The sequence below is a fragment of the Thermobia domestica genome, chromosome 14 (assembly GCF_964235325.1).
Source record: "Thermobia domestica chromosome 14, izTheDome1.hap1.1, whole genome shotgun sequence".
NCBI classification, from domain to species: domain Eukaryota; kingdom Metazoa; phylum Arthropoda; class Insecta; order Zygentoma; family Lepismatidae; genus Thermobia; species Thermobia domestica.
This window is the reverse complement of record NC_137467.1, coordinates 111,981,056-112,008,083: the sequence shown is the minus strand read 5'-3', so window position 1 is coordinate 112,008,083 and position 27,028 is coordinate 111,981,056.

The window sequence follows — 27,028 nt, the reverse complement described above, 5'->3', positions numbered from 1 at the left end:
TAACCAGCACCTATTTTTGGTCACTTTGACCAAATCTTTTTTTCAGTGTGAAATCACTTTTAATGTAAGTGCATATAACTCCATATTGAACGTACTTATATTTGTTTTTTCTTTTCTATATATATTAGATGAAATGAGTTACACCTGTATCATATGTGGAGAAGGGGGAGGATCTCTAAGACAGATGTGTTTTTCATCTTCCTGGGAAACTTTACGCAACGCAGCGAAGATACGAAGCCACAGCGTAATCCTTGAGACTGTAGAGGGGAAGGGCCGTAGATTGGAGAATGAATTAATTATTATGTAAATTAAATAAAAAATTGAATAAATTTAAATATGTAAATCTTGAAATGCTAATGTTCTAAAAAATATGCAAATAACTAGCTAAATCGGTAGAGCTTTTAAATTTAAAATGTCGGTAGAGCAAAATATGTAATTTATAAAGATAAAGTAATCTTACTGAACAAAATGAATATAATTTAGAATAGCTTTTCAAATCAAAAGAGAGACTCTAGTTTACAGGTCTACGTGTTTCCCCAGGTGGTTAGAGACAATACTAATTCTCACCTACACAACAACACTTGGTTGTAGGGCCACCGTATTTTACCGGACATTGACAACTCCAGGACAGCTGAAATGAAAGACATGATAATATCACACTGATCACATACCTTGTAAGACTTCTTGTGGAGATGGTGTTCACAGGAAATTCATTGGATAAACTTTAATGAAGCGTTAAACACTTGCAAAAGCACTATACACAGTGACTTTACAATGAAAAGACTATATTATTAAATTTTGAAATTTTCAGATTTCTTTGGTCGAAATGTTTATTTTCACTTTAAGGCCTGTTTTGTTTTATGTTAAATGTTCGTGCACGATTCGACGCATCTTCGGTGGTCCTCCTCTTCTCCTGTCTTGTGTGTCTCCTGGTCTTCCTCTTGATCCTTGGATTTGGCTCTGCTATCTTCCCATTAGGAGAACGTAGGTCCCACAGAGTTCATGTTTGTCTTTTCCATTAAAACATGACGATACTCTGCTCCCTTCCTGGTTCGCCTTCGGTCAGATATTCAGGGAACCATTTGCAATTCTCTGGATCTTATGCCTGCAGTGGAACGAGTTCTAGGCACAGGTTGTTTCGCCTAACCTAACGCGATCCAGCCTGTTAGGTGGCTATTGAACGACTAACTTCATTGCCCTAATAGTAAAAGGAAGATGACACTGCTGCTACTATAGAGTTCAGATTAACAAATTATTATATCCTGCTCATATTTCACAATGTTCGCACACCACCGCCCTGTGCTTAACGCACACAGTTGCAAGTTTCGCTGCGCAGGATTAACAACGAAAGATTATATATATATATATTTCTGCGATGAATATAATAAGCAGGATAACTATTGAATATATATGGTTATAATTTATTTACAAAATGTTCTCGCACATCGCTAATATAACTGCTTGCTATTATATAACTCAATGTTTGTAGCTAATACTGTCTGCTACTATAACAGAAGCACGAATTCCTCTGTATGCGAAGATCGCGAAGAGTGATACCTCTCTTACGAAGACAAGACACCAATTGCCGTGCTTCACCCTGCCTCCTCGTTTTTGTCAAACCCACGTTCTCCTCAAAAAGGCTGGGCTCGCTTTCCAGCTTTTGCGAATCTTATGACGGGGATGAAAAGGGTTGCCTACAGAGGTCATTGTCCCCTTTGAAATTAATTTGCACTTTCACTGTTCATATATAATCACCAACTGATGTTTGCGCTGGATAGCTGAAATGTCCAGCTTTCAAATGACACCTAGCAATACACTAATCACGTTCTTATTAGACATGTATTCTAAGTTTTCTCACAAAATGTCTATTTTTCAGGTGCATTTCGCCAGCCCCCCCACCTTGGAGTTTCGAAACAAAACCTATGCCAATCGTTTGTGCTACGTTTGTGCCGGAATGTACCGCAAAAATTTTCGTTTGTACCACTTCCGGTACGAAGTTATAAGGGTTTTAAAGTGGGGGGGCTGGGGAAACGGCAGCCCCCCCACCTTGGAATTTCGAAACGAAACCCATGCCAATCGTTTGTGCTACGTTTGTGCCGGAATGTACTGCAAAAATTTTCATTTGTACCACTTCCGGTACGAAGTTATAAGGGTTTTAAAGTGGGGGGGGGGGGGGCTGGAGAAGCGGCAGCCTCCAAACTTGGAATTTCGAAACAAAACCTATGGCAATCGTTTGTGCTACGTTTGTGCCGGAATTTACCGCAAAAAATTTTGTTTGTACCATTTCCGGTACGAAGTTATAAGGGTTTTGAAATGGGGGCTGGGGAAACGGCAACCCCCTACCTTGGAATTTCGAAACAAAACCTATGCCAATCGTTTGTGCTACGTTTGTGGCGGAATATACCGCAAAAATTTTCGTTTGTACCACTTCCGGTACGAAGTTATAAGTCATTTAAAGTGGGGGGAGGGCTGGAGAGACGGCAGCCTCCAACCTTGGAATTTCGAAACAAAACCTATGCCAATCGTTTGTGCTAAGTATGTGCCGGAATGTACCGCAAAAATTTTCGTTTTGTACCACTTCCGGTACGAAGTTATAAGTCATTTAAAGTGGGGGCAAACTTTAGAAACGTCAAATTCAATACAAATAGAGATAGAAACATTGAGTTAACGGGAATCGTTAGTGCACTTATAATCACTAAGCACTAACGTTAGTGCTATCATATTTTGGGATTTATTCAAGATTTTTGGTGGGGGGGCCAACTTCAGAAATATCAAATTGTATACAAATAAAGGTAGAAACATAGTGTTAGCAGCAATCATTAACGCATCATTAGTGCACTTAAACGCACTAAGCACTAACGTTAGCACTACTATATTTTGAGATTTATTCAAAAAATTTGGTGGGGTGGTCAACTTCAGAAATATCAAATTCTATACAAATAGGGATAGAAACATTGGGTTAATGGCAAACGTTAGTGCATCGTTAGTGCACTTAAACGTACTAAGCACTATCGTTGGTGCTACCATATTTTGGAATTCATTCAAGATTTTCGGTGGGATGGGCAACTTCAGTAATTTCAAATTCTATACAAATAGAGATAGGAACATAGAATTAACGGCAATCGTTAGTGCATCGTTAGTGCACTTAAAATACTAAACACTGACGTTAGTGCTACAATATTTTGGGATTTATTCAAGATTTTAGATGGGGGCCAACTTCAGAAATATCAAATTCTATACAAATAGAGGTAGAAACATGCAGTTAAAGACAATCGTTATTGCATCGTTAGTGCACTTAAATGCACTAAGCATTAAGGTTAGCATTACCATATTTTGGGATTTATTCAAGATTTCTGGTGGGACCAACTTATGAAATATCAAATTTCATACAAACATTTAGTGCTTTCTAGAAGCACTAACGATACACTAATGAATGGCATTAATTTTTTGTTAGTGCTTGAAGTTGACGCAACTTCACCGTGCCCTCCAAAGATATTGTACCTGTAGCACCTACACTAATGAAGTACTAACGTTAGGGGTTGGTGCACTAAGAACCACTAACAATTGCACTAGAAGATATCATTAGTGCTTTTGAATATGGCGGAAATTTGATGCAATTAAAAATTCCCAATAAATGTCTTATAGGAGTTTAGTGACATGTAATTGTTCATAACTACACTAATATTGAAGGACAAACGAAACTGTTAGTGTTTTCTAGAAGCACTAACGATGCACTAACGATTGCACTAGAATAGATCATTAGTACTCTTGAATTTGACGGAAATTTGACGCAATGAAAAATTTGCCATAAATTTATTATGTGTTTCGTTACATGTAATTGGCCATAAGTAAACTAATATTGAAGTTCTAACTAAATTGTTAGTGTTTTCCAGAAGCACTACCAATGCACTAACGAATGGCACTAAGTTTTAGTTAGTGCTTGAAGTGAGGGCGCTAAGTTCACTCTGGCCTCAAAAGGTATTTTAATTGTAGCACATTTACTAATGAAGCACTAGCCTTAGGTGTAGATGCGCTAAGAAGCACTAACAATGCACTAACGATCGCTCTAGAAGAGATCATTAGTGATTTTGAATTTGGCGGAAATTTGATTCAATGAAAAATTTGCCTAAATTTCTTGTGTCTCGTGATATGTAATTGGCCATAACTACACTAATAGTGAAGCACTAACGAAATTGTTAGTGCTTTATAGAAGCACTAACGAATTGGACTATTTTTTCCGTTAGTGCTTAAAGTGTCGGTGCGAAATTCACGCTGACTTCTCCATAGGTTTCTTTACTTGTAAGACCTACACTAATGAAGCACTAACGTTAGGTGTTTGTACTCTAAGAAGCAATTACGATGCACTAACAATTGCACTAACAGAGGTAATTAGTGCTTTTGAATGAGATGGGAATTTGATACAATGAATAATTCCCCATGTGTTTCTTATGGGAGTTTTGAGACTTATAATTGGCCATTTCTGCACTAATGGTGAAACACTAACGAAACTACTTGTATCTTCTAGAAGTACTAACAATGCACTAACGTATAAAACTAATTTATTCGTTAGTGCTTGTAGTGGGGGCTAAGTTCACGATAAATTCGAAAGTTTTCTTTCCTTGTAATATTAGTGCTTCCTAGTGAACCAACACCTAAGTTTCGTGCTTCATTAGTGTAGGTGCTACAAGTAAGAAACCTTTGCGGGCCAGCGTGAACTTGGTTCCCAGTTCAAGCAGTAACGAAAAATAAGTCCATTCGTTAATGTATCGTTAGCGCTTCTGCAAAACACTCATAGTTCCGTTAATGCTTAACTATTGATGTAGATATGGCCAATTATATGCCACAAAAATCCCATAAGAGATTCATGTGGAATTTTTCATTGCGTCAAATTTCCGCCAAAATCAAAAGCACTAATGACCTCTTCTACTGAAATCGTGAGTGTTTCTTAGTGAATTAACACCTAACGTTAGTTCTTCATTAATGTAGGTCCTACAAGTAAAAAAACCTTTGGAAGCTTTCATGAACTTGGCGCCCCACTTCAACCAATAACGAAAAAATTAGAGCTGTTTTCGTTAGTGCTTCACTATTAGTGTAGTTATGGCCAGTTACATCTCAGGAAACTCACATAAGAAATTTAAGGGGAGTTTTTCACTGTGTCAAATTTCTGCCAAATTAAAAAGCACTAATGATCATTTCCAGTACAATCCTTAGTGCATCGTTAGTGGTTCTTCGTGCACCAACCCCTAACGTTAGTGCTTAATTAGTGTAGGTGCTACAAGTAAAATATCTTTGGTAGTCAGCGTGAATTTGCGCCCTCTTCAAGCACTAACAAAGTAATTAGTGCATTCGTTACTGATTCCTGAAAATACTGACACTTTGTATGGAATTTCATATTTCTGAAGTTGCCCCCCACCAAAAATTTTGAATAAATTTCAAAATGTGGTAACACTAACGTTAGTGCTTAGTGCATTTAAGTGCACTAATCACGCTCTAACGATTGCCGTTAACTCCATGTTTCTACCTCTATTTGTATAAAATTTGATATTTTTGAAGTTGGCCCCCCACCAAAGATCTTGAATAAATCCCAAAATATGGTAGCACTAATGTTAGTGCTTATTGCGTTTAAGTGCACTAACAATGCACTAACGATTACCGTCAACCCCATGTTTCTACCTCTATTTGTATAGAATTTGATATTTCTGAAGTTGGCCCCCCCACCGAAAATCTTGAATAATCCCAAAATATGGTAGCACTTACGGTAGTGCTTAGTGTTTTTAAGTGCAATAACGATGCACTAACGATGCGCTAAGTTTAGTGAAAATCTGTCTGCATAAAGATGGGTGGGGGGCTAACTTAATATGAAGTACGTCCCAAACCAAAATCTTCAATATCTCGTAAACGATCTCGTAAACGCTGATAGCACTAACGTTAGTTCTAAATGCACTAACGTGCACTAACGATGCATTAACGATATGCAACGTTTGGTGTGATTTGGGAGAGGTGGGGGGCCAACTTCAGGCACGTAATTTTTTTTGCGGTACATTCCGGTAAAAACGTACCACAAACGATTGACATACTCTTATCTCGAAATTCCAAGATGGGGGGTTCTGGAAACGGCAGCCCCCTAGTTAAAACTGTCATACTTTTGTACTGGAAGTGATACATACAAAAATGTTTGCGATACATTCCGACACAAATGTTGTTAAACGATTTGCATAGGTCTCGTTTCTAAATTCCGGGGGGGGGGCATCAAAACGGCAGCCCCGTAGCTTGAAACTCTCTTATCTTTGTACCGGAAGTGGTACAGAAAAGAGTTTAGCGAAACGTTCCTGTTCAAAAGTAGTGCAAAGAGTGGGCATAGGTTTCATTGCGAAATTACTGGGTGCGGGGCTGCCGTTACCACAGCCACTCTTGAAAACTCATATACCTTCGTACCGGAAGTGGAACAAACGAAAATTTTTGCGGTACATTCCGGCACAAACGTAGCACACACGATTGGCATAGGTTTTGTTTCGAAATTCCAAGTTTGGAGGCTGTCGTTTCTCCAGCCCCCCACTTTAAAACCCTTATAACTTCGTACCGGAAGTGGTACAAACGAAAATGTTTACGGTACATTCCGGCACAAACGTAGCACAAACGATTGCCATAGTTTTTGTTTCGAAATTCCAAGTTTGGAGGCTACCGTTTCTCCAGCCCCCCACTTTAAAACCCTTATAACTTCGTACCGGAAGTGGTACAAACGTATTGTTTGCGGTACATTCCGGCACAAACGTAGCAGAAACGATTGCCATAGGTTTTGTTTCGATATTCCAAGTTTGGAGGCTGTCGTTTTCCAGCCCCCCACTTTAAAACCCTTTTAAACTTCGTACCGGAAGTGGTACAAACGAAAATGTTTACGGTACATTCCGGCACAAACGTAGCACAAACGATTGGCATACCTTTTGTTTCGAAATTCCAAGTTTGGAGGCTGCCGTTTCTCCAGCCCTCCCACTTTAAAACCCTTATATCTTCGTACCGGAAGTGGTACAAACGAAAATTTTTGCGGTACATTCCGGCACAAACGATTGGCATAGTTTTTGTTTCGAAATTCCAAGGTTGGAGGCTTCCGTTTTTCTAGCCCTCCCACTTTAGAACCCTTATAACTTCGTACCTGAAGTGGTACAAACGAAAATTTTTGCGGTACATTCCGGCACAATCGTAGCACAAACGATTGCCATAAATTTTGTTTCGAAATTCCAAGGTTGCAGGCTTCCGTTTCTGCAGCCCCTCCACTTCAAAACACTTATAACTTCGTACCGGAAGTGGTACAAACGAAAATTTTTGCGGTACATTCCGGCACAAACGTAGCACAAACGATTGTCATAGGTTTTGTTTTGAAATTTTTAGGTGGGGGGCTGCCGTTTCCTCAGCCCCCACTTCAAAACCCTTATAACTTCGTACCGGAAGTGGTACAGACGAAAATTTTTGCGGTACATTCCGGCACAAACGTAGCACAAACGATTGCCATAGGTTTTGTTTTGAAATTCTTAGGTGGGGAGCTGCCGTTTCCACAGCCCCCAACTTCAAAACCCTTACAACTGCGTACCGGAAGTGGTACAAACAAAAATTCTTGCGGGACATTTCGGCACAAACGTAGCACAAACGATTGCCATAGGTTTTGTTCCGAAATTCCAAGTTTGGAGGCTGCCGCTTCTCCAGCCCCCATTTTAAAACCTTATAACTTCATACTGGAAGTGGTACAAACGAAAATTTTTGCGGTACATTCCGGCACAAACGTAGCACAAACAATTAGCATAGTTTTTGTTTCGAAATTCCAAAGTTGCAGGCTTCTGTTTCTGCAGCCCCTCCACTTTAAAACCTTATAACTTCGTACCGGAAGTGGTACAAACAAAAATCCTTGCGGTACATTCCGGCACAAACGTAGCACAAACGATTGCCATAGGTTTTTGTTTCGAAATTCCAAGTTTGGAGGCTGCCGCTTCTCCAGCCCCCCCACTTTAAAACCCTTATAACTTCGTACCGGAAGTGGTACAAACGAAAATGTTTAAGGTACATTCCGGCACAAACGTAGCACAAACGAATGCCATAGTTTTTGTTTCGAAATTCCAAGTTTTGAGGCTGCCGTTTCTCCAGCCCCCCCACTTTAAAACCCTTATAACTTCGTACCGGAAGTGGTACAAACGAAAATGTTTACGGTACATTCCGGCACAAACGTAGCACAAACGATTGCCATAGGTTTTGTTTCGAAATTCCAAGTTTGGAGGCTGCCGTTTCTCCAGCCCCCCCACTTTAAAACCCTTTTAAGTTCGTACCGGAAGTGGTACAAACGAAAATTTTTGCGGTACATTCCGGCACAAACGTAGCACAAACGATTGGCATACCTTTTGTTTCGAAATTCCAAGTTTTGAGGCTTCCGTTTCTCCAGCCCCCCACTTTGAAACCCTTATAACTTCGTACCGGAAGTGGTACAAACGAAAATTTTTGCGGTACATTCCGGCACAAACGTAGCACAAACGATTGCCATAGGTTTTGTTTCGAAATTCCAAGTTTGGAGGCTTCCGTTTCTCCAGCCCCCCCAGTTTAAAACCCTTATAACTTCGTACCGGAAGTGGTACAAACGAAAATTTTTGCGGTACATTCCGGCACAAACGTAGCACAAACGATTGGCATAGGTTTAATTTTGAAATTCCTAGGTGGGGGGGCTGCCGTTTCCCCAGCCCCCCCACTTTAAAACCCTTATAACTTCGTACCGGAAGTGGTACAAACGAAAATTTTTGCGGTACATTCCGGCACAAACGTAGCACAAACGATTGCCATGGGTTTCGTTTCGAAATTCCAAGGTGGGGGGGCTGCCGTTTCCCCAGCCCCCCCACTTTAAAACCCTTATAACTTCGTACCGGAAGTGGTACAAACGAAAATTTTTGCGGTACATTCCGGCACAAACGTAGCACAAACGATTGGCATAGGTTTTGTTTCGAAACTCCAAGGTGGGGGGGGCTGGCGAAATGCACCTCTATTTTTCGGCTGAGAGAACCTGTACCTCTTAAGCAGTCCCGACTGTGCTGCCATCTAGCGGGATTTCTCTGCGACCGCTCACCTGTGTGAGGGGTTGCTATAGTGGAGTTGTCATATTTTCATTGTTTTTGGCAAATAATAATGTTTGTCAACATACCACACGCTAGAATAAACACCTATATACACTAAGACAGCTTGCTTGAAAGTGTGACATGCTCTCATATCCTAAAAACATAGAAATTTCACATTTTTTCAATCGTCGGTGCAGTTTTTCTCCTCAGGACGTCGCCTGCTATGATAGCGATGTTTACGCTCTTACATCTATCATGCATTCCCTTCATGGATTACTGCCGGACTTGTCGTCCTGTACTGAAATAAGCCTTTCTTTATACGATACAAAAATAACACCATACATCGACTAACTTAACTTATATTCTACAAGAACGAAATACTAAGAAAATCTTTACAATTTTGAAAGAATTGCTTGTGGAAGTAAAATTATCTCCAGGGGTGAAGGATTCTACATGGAATGCTCAGTTACTCGGTTTGCTCCGGTGAGGTGAGGGGAGCTGTGAAATTCCAGATTGGACTCGGGCTGGCGGAATTTCCGTTGGAAGCGACGCTATACGCTCAAAATGTATTACTTCTGGTCAACTACCAAAATTATCACACCTCTTTGTAAACGAAATCTCGCATGTACTTACGAACTCCAGCAAGCAAACTTAAACAATGGCTTCACTCGACTTGGTGTCTCCAGATCACACTGTATCTGACCATAGCATTCTTTTCATATACATCTTCCGCAGGTTTATGAATACTGAAGATTCAGCCATATTCTCTTCTTTCTGAAAAATTGAGTTAGCAACTATGCAGCAGCTGCTTCTAACTCTTGGGTGTTCTTTGCCTTGAGACAAAGAATCTCCAAACTTTTCTCCTTTTTTCTTTGCTGGGTTCATGCAATATACCGTCCAGCTTCCTAAGATTTCCCAAAGGATTGCCTTGTGCTCACATTTTATATTCCAAATCGATGTGTTTAATTAAACTTCTGTCTTTATTTAATCCTTCCCATGACATACTTACATAACACATATAATAATAATAGTAATAATAATAATAATAATAATAATAATAATAATAATAATAATAATAATAATAATAATAATGATAATAATAATAATCATAATCATAAACACAAAAATGAAATAAACTATACACAATTACTCCCGCAACTAATCCTTTAATTATCCTATCCTAGATGCAAATTATTATACGGAAAATGTCCGTAAAATATGTAAATTTGAAGCAAAATAATTATATGCATAGTATGATTTTAATATATTTACATACGCTAATAGACGTTGCTAACAAACCCATTGTTTATCACCGACAATGTTACCAAAGATTCATTCATAAGCAGAAGCTTGAAAAAATTAGGAAGTCAGTAGCTTCATCTGATGTACTAGCGGTGGAACTACATAAATCGTGCACCCGAGCAACATTGTCCAGTACTGATACTTCGTCATCTACAAGATCTTATATACTACCACCTGACTGCATATTCCGTAAAAAAAAAAAAAGAAACAAATATGTAAAAGGATCGAACACCCAAAAGAGGTTAAATAATTGTGAAGTAACCAGAGGAAGTGAAAACATCAAGGCAGCAGCAATGAGGCATATAAAAGAAAAAAACTCCTGTTATCTCGATGCAAGTTATATATTAAATACCTCATGTGAGGTATATATTAAATACCTCATGTAATACCAGAACTCCTGTTATAGAGATTTTACCAGAATTCTTGAGCCCGCCATCGAATCTGAAATCGCACAGAAAAGTGGAATTGAAAGTATTGAATCGCAAACAATGGAAAAAGTGTATTGTTTTTGTGAGAACCAAATTGAGAATCCGAAAACAGTTTATCTTGAAGTATTACATGAGATCCTGCTGAAAGAATTCAGAAGTCATGAACTGAATTTCAGACCCTTCCTTTAGAAGAATCTTGTGCGTCACATTTCAAACAAATTTCGAGTTATTGTACATCGATATCGAAAAAAGAAAAACTCTGATCTCTCCCATCACGCTGGAAATGGAAGATGTTATCCGTAAGAATTACAAATTAAGAAAAGAGTAGGAAAGATTTGAAGGCCTAAGTGAGGATGATTCCAGACTATTATTCCGGGCAGAGAATGGGGCCTGGAATTTTAACTATCCCCGATGATTCTAAGTGCTCGGAAATTCAGAAAAAGCAGAGGAAGCGTTACCTGATTTGGATAAGTCTTCGATGGAATGGCTGTTATTCAGAGATACACACCTAGATCTGGTGAAACATTTGATGTACTCGCTTAGAAGATATTCGATAGCATTACTAGGTTCCATTCCAAACGAATAGATGTTGTTTATGATGTTTATGGCTGCCCTACCATAAAAGGCTGAACGACAAAGAAGAGCACAGTCACATCCAGCCTCGTTACAGTACAGTGTTATCCTACCGTCTTACGTTGTGCGGTCATGAAGATAGTTCCTACAATGATGAGAAAACCAAATGGCATTGGTCATCTTTCTTACAAAGGAATTGGAGAAGGAGACTTACAGGAAACAACTCGGTGGAAGAACACTCTTTGTAAGCTGGTGAAGAATGCATCTACATCACTTCCAACGACTTCCATTCTGTTCCGGAGTTGTTCTGCACAATTGAGGAGATTGACACTAAAATGTTGCTGCATGTTGCCCACGTCCTTCAGCCATCATTTGTGATCCACAGCGATGACACAAACGTATTTGTAATCGCTTTGTTTTATAATCTTACCATACAGAAACAGGAACTTTTTTACTTCAAGAAAGGGAAAAACCCTCAGATAATTGCATTTCAAGCCATCGTGGACAAAGTGAAGAAATTAATCGGTGCAGACATAGCTGTGAATGATTTTCTTTCCCCTTTACCTGGAGTGCATTCACTTTCAGGATGTAACACGGTTTCAGCCTTCTCCGGAAAAGGAAAAGTTTCCATTCTTAAGTTGGTCCTTAAATCAAAAGAACACATTATTGCATGTAAGAATCGGGGAAAAAGCTGGGTCATAGCCGAAGAGCTAACAGCTTCTATCGAGTCGCTAGTGTGTGAATGATGTGGAAAAAAGATGGTAGATGTGAATTCGTTAAGATATGAAGTGCATTGTGCAAAGGATGGAGAAATAATCCCAGAAAATCTTCCACCCTGTCAATCATCCCTTCAATTTCACATTGCTCGAGCTATGAATGTGGCATCTGGAGAAACGCTCTGGTTCCAAAACCTACAATCCCACCACCCCAGGTCATGGATGGATTCTGAGTAACGACAACACCCTGCGAATACAGTCGGTAGGATGTGAAACAGCGCCAGATGAAATAATACAATTCATTTGATGCGACTGTAAAATTGTACCAAAGATATTTACTGCTGTTCCTAAGGTAGTTTACTTTGCACAGATTTATGTAAAGTTCAGTGTGATAACATAGCAATTAACAGTGGTGATGATGAATGAGGTTTTCCATCATTTACATCAGGAAAATGTGTTTCTTTGTATGATTTTACAATTATTTCCTATTGAAATTGTATTTGCAGTTTCAGATCTGCTATTGTTATTAAATTTTACATTCTATAAATTTCGAAGTGCAAACTTTTTAATTGACTGACTTTATAAAATAAAATATGTAACTGGAGTAGTTATAATTAAAAACCAAATTGATTTAGCAAGTTACATTATCATATTTGCCCCATAACTTTACCAATTAAAATGTAATGTAACAGAACAAAAAACTGCCTCACATCTAAGAAATAGAATAAGATAAACTTATGCATACGGAAAAAGAATTAATTTACTCAAATATTATAACTGAATTTTGAATATTTCAAAAGGAAGGAAAAGACAATTCCATGCATTTGTGTCAGCATTAAAGAGCGATAATAAAAAACCATGGCTGTTCGATGGCGGCCTTCTTGGATTTGGGGGACATCTTGGAGCAGTGCTCTTCCCAGATGGTCAACATTCATTTTTGAACTTCCCATCGGCCATTCAACATCTTCACAAAAAGGGAAACCTTCCTATCTATCACCGTTTCATTGTTATGTAGAGAAATGTGAATGCGGGTATTTGATGGCAACCATCTTGGATTTGGGCGGACATCTTGGAATCAACATTCATTTTTAAACTTCCTATGGGCCATACAATATTCACCCGAAGTTATATCCTGCCTCCAACTGAGCCGAAAATCGACCCTAGCTGTCCGACTATTTAGTGGGATAGCTAAACCTCCGAAGTCGGGAAAATATTTCACTTCCGGATACCAGTCTGTCCTTTTCAGCACAGTAAGTATAGGTCATAAGAAATCGAAAAAGACAGGAGCACAGGTTTTCCCTGGTCTAGGGTGGTCGTGGTTGCCATTTTCCAAAATGGCCGCCCTGTACCACAAAGTGTAGGTGTAAGTCAGGTGCAACTATCTCAAATGACCAATATCGGTGTCTATTTATTGGTTTTTGATGATGTTGAGTCGATTGGAATAGTTTCTTAACATGTAAAATACATAATGAATGACAAAGCCGCCATTTTTAAAGATGGCGGACCTATAATGCTATTTATGGAAGTAAATCAGGGAGTAGAAGTCCTACAAGTGTAAATTTGGTGTCCACTTATAGGTTTTCGAGGTCGCTCAGTTGATTGGAACAGTTTTTGGAATGATCAGATAAATTCCTTACAATCTGTCATTTATCAATACAGTCTCATTAGTAAAATTGCCTCACATCTATATTTGGTAGTAAAATGTCAAGGAAATCAATATTGTGTGTCATGACCGTATTTCCCTGGCGTATCTTTATTATTTCTGAGGGGTTTTCAAGAACATTTTTATAACTGCACATTGCTCCTTTCCAAATATATACAATGACAATGACAAGTCTCAGTGTTAAAATTGTCCTCGCTAGATGGTACCATCTTCTCCCAACTTCTTAGAGAATAATTAAACGCTTTATGTTGTAAAACAACTTTTCTGGGATACTAGTTTAATCTGCATCTTATTATTACTTTTAAAATGTTATAAGTAAAATGTAATATGTATATTTATATTGTAGTATTGATACGAATATTATAATAAGGCACTATTAATTTCAATCATTGCTTATACATATGAACATCTCATAGCCCATCAAAACAATACTCATCAGCTTGACGTACCATACGTCAACAGCTGCCTTTTGTAACAACCTAGTCTAGCTGAGAATCGTTAACGTGCCTTCGAGGACACTGTGTTGCATACGCACAGTCGAGACCAGCACGCATACGCTCTTACTAGGATTGACAGCGCTTTTCAGTGCTGGAGGGTGACACACATCATCATCATTACACTCTGTGTCATTATTTCATACACTACACATCTCCAAGCGTATCATATTCTTTCATTTGGGCATCAGCCCAGGGGCGGATTTTTCGATGGCGGACTCACGGCTAGGATCAGGCAAAACGATGAAAGGCAAGCACACAGGATTACCGCAAGTTTTAGCTGGACCCACCAATAGCAACACGAAGCTGAGGACCCGCAGGGATCCAAGTCACGCTTCTTCCACAATCAGTAAATCTCAGCAGCAGCGGCGAGGTTCTCAAGCCTCAGTTGCCTCTGCAACTTCAGTCATCTCTTCTGGCTCTGTACGCAGCAGGTCGCCACATACTCCAGAACAGACAGACAGTTATGCCGAACGCCTTCAGCAATCTCCACCTCCGAAAAAGCAACATCTCGCCTCTAATTCGGATCTTAGCCAAATTCCAATGGACACAGCTTCATCTTCAAATCATGCTGACGGATCTACTTCACCTTCAGTTCACTCAATGTTGCTCACGAATTTCGACGTGAAATTCAACAATGCGAAGCTTGTTGCCATCCAACTTCGCAAGTACCTACCTCGAGCAGCTATATCACAAATAGTCCATACGAGGAATGGTATATTAAAAACACCGGATCAGACTCTTCTCACTACAATCATAAACAAAGTCCCCATCGACACTTTTGGTTCCAATGCGAAGATTCAAGCACTGAACTCTTCCACACGTAAACAGCCTCCACCACCGAAACGATCACCATTGTTATCTGTTGTGATTCGGGGGGTTGACCCCTCTTATACAGATGAAGAGGTCCAAGAGGAGCTCAAGCTAGAAGGTCATACTATTACGAAAGTTCTAAGAATTCGAAACGACCAAGGCCCTACTTATATGGTTCGTGTTCTCACAAACCACCAAGACACCATCGATGAGCTATTGGCATCAGGAGCCTACATTTATAACCATAAACACCGAGTAGAGCCATCACGAACACCAGTTCCTATGCCTATCCGCTGTGAGCGATGCCAGGTTTACAATGCTCATCAGACATCTGATTGTAAAAACATAAGTAAATGTGGCTACTGTGCTGGCCCACATAACACCCGTACTTGTAACAACTTGCAATTGCCACCAAAATGCGTCACTTGTAATGAACAGCATCCGGCCTACAGTTATAAGTGTAAGGCAAAGCCGGACCCTATTCAGGACCATCCTGAACTCGTCGTTCCTTTGCGACCACCGACGCCAGTTCAAACCACTCCACATCCAATTGACGCTCCTGTTTTATTGGACCAGCTACTAACGTTTCTGACACTAGCTCTGCAAAATATTCATCCTTTCATTAGGCCTCATATTCTACAACAAATCATTATAGCAGCAAAAACAACCTTCCATGTCAATTTTACTGCAACATATTCCGGCAATACTGTCCATTTCCATAAATCACATGCTACTACTATCGATTAATATCATGGCTTTAACCTTTCTCTTTCTCAACATCCGGTCACTACCGAAGAACAAAATTTTATTTGAACAGCTTCTTCTCGAAGAGCATGTAACAGTCTTCCTACTTAATGAAACATTTCTTACAAGCTCTCGCTCTTGTCGTTTACCACGATATACCATGCTTCATTCTGCAAACCCTCTACCTACACTTCGAGCTAATGGGGGAGTGGCCATAGGGATTTCTCCTCACATCCCTTTTCGCCAACATTACTATACTGCAACAGCTGTTCCCGAATACCTGATTGCCACTGTTTACTTCAAAAATATCATAATCACACTGGCAACTATATATATAAGACCAAACCATCCATTACCTGAGCAGTTCGTACAATATATCTCCAAGACATTCAATAGATATATTATCATGGCTGACTTCAATATGCATAGCCGCAGCGATGGTGACCGGATCAATTTTGTTAACTTTATAACGACACACACTACTGGAATCATTCTTGATCTTCCGCAAGCTACACGTCCCATCTCAAACACCAAGCCTGACATAGTCATCGCCTCAGCAAATCTTGTCTCACACTGCAATGTCGAAATCCTTGATCTTCTGGGCAGCGATCATGCACCCATCAAACTCGTCTATAAACCATATTTAGCTACAACTAGTTCTTCGTTACCATTGCGAGTGACCTTGCGTTATGATAGAGCTAAATGGGATCAATATCGTACACATATTTCAGACCTCACCAGAGATCTAACCGAACCCACCACAAGCGATGATTTATATCAGACTGTAGACCATTACCTCTGCAATCCAAGAAGCCAGCAACTTATATATTCCAACCACCCAATCCGTTCCCTATCAACCTAAGCTTCCGCCTCAATACATCGCTATGATCAAACGTTCACGCCAGTTCTATCGAGACTATCTTCGCACTCGCAATCCAGAAGCACTCCGACATCACAAACAACTCCAAAGGACAGTTCACAACTACGTCAAAGCATATAAACTTCGCTCCTGGGTGAGGACATGCAACAATCTTTCCGAAACATCGCATCCTACAAAATTCTGGATTCGCTTTAATGCATTGTGTGGGAAGTTTACTACTACACCCTACCCTATTTTATTAGGCGACACACCTATTACTACTGATCGAGATAAAGCGAATGCATTTGCAGACCACTTACAAGAAGTTTTCACACCGTCAACTGACAACGCACCACACGCCGTAGACAGACTTAACACCTTATCGCCACAACTTCAACCAAATATTACTCATATCTTACCTACTAATGCTGCTGTCTCTGCTCCCATCACTGTTCAGGAAATCTCACAAGTTCTTCATAATAAACGAAATACTGCACCAGGCCTCGATAACGTGACATATCGCCATATCAAAGAAAGTCCTATCTCACTTCTGCTTCTTCTTGCGAATGTTTACACCTTCATACTGCGCACTGGCTACTTTCCTTTAGCTTGGAAAACATTTAAGACGCTTATGTTTCCTAAACCACATAAACCGCCGCAGAATATTGCATCCTATAGACCTATCCAACTTACTTCCACCTTCAGTAAGATCTTATAGTGCATTCTGGTTAAACGATTACATCTTTTCATCGCCGATCATAACTTACTCCCAGTCACTCAAGCAGGTTTTAGGCCAGCCTTCTCTATCAACGATCAGCTACTCCGACTCACAACGCTCATCACACAACATTATAATTCAGCTCAACCTTCTTGTTTAGTGTTATTTGACTTGGAGAAAGCATTCGACAAGGTCTGGCACCTTGGGCTCATATATAAACTTATCAAATTCCAGCTTCCTATCTCATATATATCCGCCTCATATATAATTTCATTAACAATCGTATCACCTATATCTCCGTACGTGGCAGTTTATCACACCCTATCTTTCTATTCACTGGAGTACCGCAAGGGTCGGCTTTATCTCCTTTACTATATCTTCTGTATGTAACTGATATGCCCCGATTACCAGATAAAGTACACCTCTTTCAATATGCGGACGACACGGCCCTTCTAGCAGTTGGAACAACTATCCAGCAGATCAATACTATCTTACAGACTGCTATCGAAAGCTTCTACACCTGGTGTACTCTCTGGAGGCTTACTATTAACGCAGCGAAAACTCAGGCCATAGTTTTCTTACCACCCAGACAAACTTCCAAACTCCGTAGAAATCCACGAAAACTCTCTCTCCAGGTTGATGGGGTGCCTATTCAACTCAGTAATACTGTTACATATCTGGGAATTACATACGACCGCCACCTTACCTGGTCGCAACACTTGAAAAATGTTACTACTAAAGCCTATAATAGACTTAATCTCTTGAAACGATTGACTGGTACCACTTGGGGCCTTAAAGCACACACCATACTAAATACGTACAAAGTTTTTTTTTACGACCAGTCCTCACGTACGGCTTCACTGCTTGGTTAGCTGCTCCGACAAAATTCTACAATAAACTCTTAATCTTAGAACGCCATGCTTTTCGTACAGCGTTCCGTATTAAGCTACCTAGTCCCACAGAGGAACTGTACCGCCGAATTACTTTTCCGACCTTACAATACTATCTTGAAAAGCTGCGGTTAACATATATCACCAAACGTTTCAAAACACGACATCCTTTACTTCAGGAGACAATGCGTTATTTGGCACTTCACCCAACACCTCACCGTTACTATCATTCTTCACTTTCACTTCTCTTCACCTTATATCACTATACTCTACCGTCGTTAGATCCCGCTTTACTTATCATCGCCGATTACGTCATTCATGAACATCTTCCTCTCATTCACCCATCATTTCCAGCACAGTGATTACCATTAATTACTAACATGGGCCTCATTCGTTTTCATCATTGCCTAGAGCAGCCCCTAGGCTGAAGATAAGCTCATTTGTCTAACTAACATCACCCACGTGTTGTCCTGTGTATGCACCTCACCACATTATTCACGCCCATTACTAGATCATCTGTATCGTACATGCTATACTTCATCCTTCGTTATGATCATTAATGTTCTTTGCTTATAACATACTGTCTGATTATTTCCTTATGTATTTTCCTTTATTAACAATCATATATATGTAAAGTAACGTTTCATTCATCTATTTATATAATCTATCACATCTTACTTTTGGCACTTCTATTGTTCTGAAGTTTTGCTTTGTTTTCTCACTTATATATATATTTCTATAATTATCATATTCATATTTATGTTGTGTTCAATTATACTCGCTATTATGTTACTGCTCTTATGTTATTAAAACTACACCTACCACTCAAGTATGATTATGATTGTAAAGATCATAATATCCTAGCTCTAGTAATAAATAAATAAATAAATTACTCTTAGCCCACCCATGCGTTACATCTTTAACATATTACCTTCACTTCTCACACCTAAGAGAGGGTGTAGCCCTCTAAAAGGGAGCTAGCCTATGGCTAGCACTTCAAAAAAAAACCATCAAAAATCAACCTCATCTTCATATCAGCTGTGGCGTACCACACGTCAAACAGCTGTCTTTTGTAAATACCTTGCTCCTCCGATTTGTTCGGGTTTCCTGCCTTCACAGCGAGAAAGAATCGACGCAACGTAGACGGGCCTGAGCTAGGACAACGTCTACGCTGCTAGCTTTCTGTATTGCTGTGTTTGGCCACCTAAGCACCTATCCAAACGGGGTGCTTTCTACCTATTACCTTTACCTAGCTGGCTGTACACAAGAGCGTGTGGGTTGCTATGCCCCGAGGGCACTCGCAACCGGCTAAGGGGAGTGGTCCCAAACCTCCGCGAGGAGACTCTGCAGCTTCTACACCTTCAAATTCGCCTAAACGTCCTCGCACGCAAAGCGCACGTCATCCTTCAGACAATGACAGTAACCGCTCTCGCTCCCCTCTTCCATCTACATGGGCTGAAGCACTATTGATGGATACTGGTGCTATGGACGTTGTCCATCCTTCTAATGCTGATCTATCCAACTCACATCCTGGCACCAACACCGCGTCTGATACTGCTGCTGCTTCTGGTACAGATGCTAGACACTCCACCGGCCGTTCTCAGTTGTATAACTTCCTACTTACTGGATTTGACACCCGATTCAAAACAGAAAAGCATATATATCTTCAAATAGTCAAATATCTTCCACGGGTGAATATCCAGGAAATTGTCCGGACCAAAAACGGTGTAATCATAAAATCTTTTGATCCAAATTTTGGCACTACTTTGCGCAATAAAGCTTCCTACGAGATATTCGGCCCAAATGCAAAGCTCCAATCGCTGTCTAGTAGTACCAAAAAGACGCAACCTCCACCACGCCGAGCACCAATGCTCTCAGTTGTAATTCGAGGTGTTCCGCCAGAATACACCGAGGAAGAAATAGAAGCAGAGTTACGTCTTGAGGAATACTCTTTTAAGAAGTGCCTCCGTATTAAAAACAATACCGGACCAACGTACATGATTCGTCTTCTAACAGATTCTAAGGACACAATAGACGATCTGTTACAGCATGGTGCTTACATCTATCGTCGCCGCTACAGGGTAGAACCATCTCGCTCACTCCCTCCTCTGCCCATCAGGTGTGAGCGCTGTCAAACCTACAACCAGCACCCAACATCTCAGTGTCCAAATACTCCAAAGTGTGGCTATTGTTCCGGACCACATTCCACATCATCTTGCAGCAATCACAACCAAGCTCCACACTGCCTTACCTGTTCTGGTGATCATCCTACCTATAGTTACAAGTGCCGCGCCAGACCAGCACCACAACCTGAAAAACCAGAACTTACAGTTCCCATTCGTACAATAGATTCCTCAACTCTTCCGAACAATTCTTTGCGTACACCTCTCACGGTGGAAGATCTTCTGCGCTTCACAACAGTTGTACTTCAAAATATTCATCCCTTCTTGCGTACTCACATTTTATCACAAGTTACAGCTGCTGCAAAAATTCTTTTCAATCTTCAGCTCCATGCAACATATTCCGGAAACACAGTCCACTTCCATATCTCATCACTTGAAACCTCTGTCTAATATGGCTTCGATCTATTACATTATGGCATATACCTTTTTCTTCTTAAACATCCGCTCACTCAACACCCACTAGCTTATGCTTGAACAGCTCCACCGTGAGGAAAAAGTTCATGCTTTTGCTCTAAATGAGACTTTTCTTACCCCACTTCATCAAGACAAACTCCGGATATCAGTTCACTCGGTTTGACTGTCCACGGCATATAGCTCGAGCACATGGCGGCACTGCCATTGGCACTTATAACCATCTGCCCATCCGCACACATGTGCTTCCTCCTCACATGCAACTTCCTGAACATAATGTTGTTACTATCTACTTACGCAATAGAACTATCACATTCTATTTATGTCCGACCAGGTCAAAGAATACCACACAACTTTTTTCAGTATATAGACAACAACTTTCGTCACTACCTGATCATGGCTGATATCAATCTCCATAGTCGATCGCTGGGCGAAAAACAACGCTTCGTAGATTTTATTAATCAATCCACTGCGGCAGAAATCTTAGATCTTCCTTCTGCAACACGCCCAATTAGTCAGACATCACCAGATATCGTCATAGCATCTTCTAGTCTTACTGTATCCAACATACGAATTCTGCTTCCTTTTGGTAGCGACCATACACCGATTCTTCTCGATGTTCCTTGTGCGGCACCACCAAAAATTTCTCGAGAGCCCATTCACTATTATGATTATGAGAGAGCTAATTGGCAATCGTACCAATCCGATATCGAGCACGCCCTAAGAGGAGTTTCTCCTCCCAACACGGACGTTGACCTTCTCCACGTCGTCGATACTCTTTCAAATATCATTACACACGCAGCTGAGGTCAATATCCCCCTAAAAAGCATATACCCTCATAAACCTCCAGTGCCACCTCAATATCATTCCATTATTACTGCATCTCGACAGGCGTTTCGAGACTACTTACACACTCAAAATCCTGACGCTCTGCGTCAGCATCGTCGGTGGAACAAAATGGTACGAAACTATCTAGCAGCCTATAAACGTCGACGCTGGACCCATATGTGCAATAGACTTGCAGAAACATCTAAACCTTCCGTTTATTGGCAGAAATTCCATCAACTTACTGGCACTAAGGCTCGCACTACTTACAACATTGTCGAACAAGGTCATGCCCTTCAAACAGATGTCGAGAAGGCATACGCATTCGCTAACTATTTTCAGGATATATTTACGCCTCCTCCTCATCATTTTGCCACTCAGCTTTACCGACATATCGAACGCCTAACAGATCCTACCCGACCGCAACTACGCCCTCATTGCAATCATACCATTGATCCTGCACAACCTCTTACTCAGCCAATCATTTCTTCCGACATTGACACTGTAATCCACTCTAAACGAAATACTGCACCTGGTTTCGACAAAGTCACATATCGCCTCATCAAAGCTACACTTCCTTCCTTCAATATTTTCCTTGCTTTCGTTTATAATTTCATTCTTCGCACCGGCTTTTACCCTCCTCAATGGAAAGTCTCTAAAATACTCTTGTTTTCTAAGCCCAATAAAGCCCCTCAGGCTCTCTCGTCCTATCGTCCTATTCAACTTACTTCGTGCTTTAGTAAGATCTTCGAAAAAATTCTTGTGAACCGCCTTCATACCCATCTCACTACCTATAACCTCTTGCCAATTCACCAAGCCGGCTTCAGACCTGCCATCAGCCTCTCAGATCAACTTCTTCGGCTTAGCACTACTATTAGCAATCATTACAATTCATCTCGGTCCTCATGTCTCTTACTCTTTGACTTAGAAAAAGCCTTCGATAAGGTATGGCATATGGGGCTTCTGTATAAACTTCACCGTTTCCGCCTTCCAATGTGTTACATACGGCTCATCCTCTCATTTCTTACCTCTAGGCTTGCCTACATTACTATCAATAGCGCTCTATCATACCCAATCTTTCTACACTCTGGTGTACCTCAGGGCTCCGTTCTATCACCTCTGTTATTCCTTCTGTACATAGAAGATATGCCTCCTTTGCCACCAAACGTAAAAGTTTTTCAGTTTGCTGATGACACGGAGTTTCTATGCTTGGGCACTACTGTACAGCATATCAATCGCACTTTACAGCCTGCTATAAATTCATTTCTTGACTGGTGCACTCATTGGAAACTGACTGTCAATTCTGACAAAACGCAAGCAATAGTCTTTCAGTCTCCACAAAGACGCTCACGTATCAGACGAAACCCAAATCGTCTCGACCTGACCATTGATGGTACTACCATACCTTCCTCGAAGCAGGTTACTTATCTAGGAGTAGTCTATGACCTCAAACATCAATGGAAACCACACGAGCGGAAACTTCAATTACAAAGTACACGCAGACTCAACCTTATTCGAAAATTAGTTGGCACATCTTGGGGATTGCACTCTCATACCATTCTTACCACATACAAAGTATTCTTACGCCCTCTTCTAACTCATGGACACACTGCGTGGATATCAGCACCAGCCTCCTTCTATGAACGCCTCCAGATTATCGAAAGGCACGCTATTCGCCTTGCATTTCGTATTCGCCTGCCTTTCCCTACGGCTCCACTCTACCACCGTATCACCTTTCCTCCTATTCTACACCATATAGAGTCTCTACGCACTAACTACATCACCAAGCGCATGAGCTCCGATAATCCTGTATTTTTTGATACTATCCACCTTGACATGGCTCATGACGTTCCTCCAAAATATATATATACCCCTCTTCAACATCTTCTGATCTTGTACTCTCAGACTCTCCCTGCCAATGACCCTCACAAACTACAATATGTCATATATCATCCATATCATTATTCTCACTACGTTTATCCATCTTTGCACTTGTGATATCCTTCTTTACTAACCAGGGCCTCCACTTGTCATTCATTGGTCTCGAGTTGCCCCGAGACAGAAGATAACCCTCATTTGTTACTTTAACAGCTTCTAAGTGTTGTCTCGTCTACTGCACTTCATTTCATATAAACCCGATACATGCCCATTGCCTACACTTAACTACTATAATTTATTTTTTTGTTATCGTTTCTTTTATTTCATCTGTATCATCTTCGTCACTTTCGCTTCTTTTTATATGTATGTATGTATATGTCAATATTTCTTTCAGCTAGCGATGATCCTGGAATGCAGATCTATCTACATCTTGGAATTGATGCAGACCAATTGATGCTTAATAAAGATTAATTAAAAAATCCTGAAATGCAGAGAAATCTTCTATGTAGAAATTGCTAGACACAATTGATGCTTAATAAAGATTAATGAATAATACCCCTTTGATCCCAAACTACCCATAGACCATCCATAGCTATCCTTTCTCCCGTAAATTTTGCCCTCCTCTCTTTCCCAAGAAAGGGTGTACCCCTTTGACGGGTGAACAGTAAAAAAAAACATCAAATTATAACTGAGCTCCAATGAATTATTTGCATAATCTCTTACCGCACAGAAGGCGCAACCTTCTAACGGCTGCTGCTGGCTTTTCGCTGGCATAGGAAAAAATTTGCTGTTATAAAATCAGCACTTGCTTAATATTGGATGTTGATGCGTAATCAATGCGTGTAGTGTTTGATGTGCAGTATTACTAGCGTGATAGAAAGAAGCTGACATGTCGAAGAAGCGAAAGCACGAATTACTTGAATTTGATGTTTCGTTAAATGTCAAAGCACCCGTTATGAATTGGAATTTATGTTTATTTTGCCACAGCGAAAATGAACTACCACTCGTCAGTCCAACCACCGATGGATATATTAATCTGGCCACGCATTTAGCCATATTTGCTCAGCACAGAGCTTTGACGGGAATAGTTCATCAGATACTATCTTTCACGAGCGAGAATGATTTTTGTAAAGACTTATTGAAAACAGTGCCAAATATCACAGGATATGCCGCAACAAATATGACAACCAGAAAGTACAACATTTGTTGCTGTCTGGAAAGCCCGGTAGGCCAAGATCATCTGAACCGCAGAGCACTTCTAAAGCAACCCGATCCAGTTGTTCGTCTCCTGACATTAGAAAGGTTTGTATATTTTGTGATCTCGGCGATGGAATTCTGGTATCTGCTACAACTCTGGGCAATGGTCCAACTATCCATAGCCATCTGGTAAAGCTTCAGGATGAGAAACTATTGAGAAAACTGGCTTCAACCGATATGGTGGCATTAGAAGCTAAATACCATAAGTTGTGCTGACTTGACGAAGGTTGTAGCTCAACGCATGTCCAATATGGGAGTATCCACTACCGAACGTGAAGTAAACCGAACTCGTTTAAAGGACAACCTTCTTTCTTTTGTTCCTGAACTGAGAGCTGATAAATGTGGCCGAGAAGTAATCCTGAGAGTCGAGGAAAATGGTGATGCGATTAAAGATGCGTGTGCCTTCAATGATTTCGGCGATGGCATGTGTTTAGCACGTGCTGCATCAATTCTACGTAGAGAATTATTCAGAGATTTCCCAAAATTTCAAGGACATTTTCATCCAGAATTCACTCCAACAAACTGTGTCCCAAATCATTTTACTCAACTTTACTCGTATTGTTCTTGAAGGTGAAAATATTGATATTGAATCATCAAATGAACATGAAACATGTTTAGCAGCTTTGTCGATAGCCCAACTAATACGTTTCAACAGTGTGAAAAAAGAAATCAAGCCTAGTGTGCAGCGGCCACGCCATTCTTTGAAGAGTGAAACCCCGCTTCCTTTATATGTGGGACTAATGCTCTATAATATCACCAGGAAAAGGAAGATCATAGATAAACTAAATCAGTTAGGGATCTGTGCATCATATGACCGAGTACAACAAGTGACATCAACTGTTAGTAATGTTTTGTGCAAAAAATTCCAGGATGATGGCATTGTCTGTGCACCACTCATTGTATCAAATCCGTTTATTATTGCCGCAATCGACAATATCGACCATAATCCATCATCATCTACATCCAATTGATCTTTCCATGGTTCTAGTATAACAATTATACAGCATCCTTGTGTTTCTAGTGACAATACAACTGGTGAAAATTTCGCTATTACGCAGTTGGATAAGAACTTGATTGGCGAGCTGCCTGAAAGTTACACCACCATATTTCCATGTAACAAACTGATACATGATCAGATACTTCCTCGTATCAATACTTCAGAAATGCCCTCTTCTACACTCAACTCTGAAAGCCTCCTACAGCCATGGCTTCAATGCGTGCACAACTGCATTTCAAGTGAAGAAATTGAAAATTTAAGTACTCGAATCTCCTTTGCATCTTATTTCGCTAAAGTATCATACGATTGTAAAATTCCAAAGAGCCATGGTATGTTACTTCCTCTTTTGCCTGAAGAAATAGCTTCATCTGCGATGGTGAAACATGCGATGGATATAATCACTGCTGCAACATCAAAACTGAAAAATTCACAGATACCAGTAATCACAGCAGATCAACCAGTGTATGCTATTGAGAAACAGCTCCAATGGAGATATCCTGATCAGTACGGAGACGATAAAGTTATGCTAATGATGAGTTCCGTCCACATAGAGATGATGCTACTCAACTTGCTGGGAAAACTGCTGACAGGCAGTGGTTGGACGGAAACTCTCATAGAAGCTGGAGTTGCTACACCAGGGGTTGCAGAAGCATGCCTCACATCATCTCACGTAAAACGGTCGAGATATTCTCATGAAGTAACCCTCGCATCACTGCACTACATGAGAATGCAGGCATTCCAAGTGACTGCAAATTCAAGTACAGATGATAAATCAATTCAGTCGTGGATTTTAAGGAGGAAAGCAGAGTCCCCACAATTCCTTTTCTGGAATCAAGTCATGGAGCTGGAAAGTTTGCTTCTATGCTTCATTTTTAGCATCGGAACATCTAATTACCACATGTTTTTGGAGACATTAGAACTTATATGCCCATAGACATTTGCCCTGGATCCTGTTCATTATTTTCGGTGGTTGCCTGTATTTGTTCGCACTCTGAAGGAGTTACCAACCGGACATCCAGAGATTTACGCGGAATTCTGCAACGGCCACTTTACTAATTCTAGAACTGGAGTATTGTTTTCATCTGTCCCCGATGACCCATACCACGAACAAAACAATAAGCTTGTGAAAGGAAATGGAGGTGCCATAGGAATTCTGGATAACAAAGACGCTTTATTGAAGTGGATGTTGGC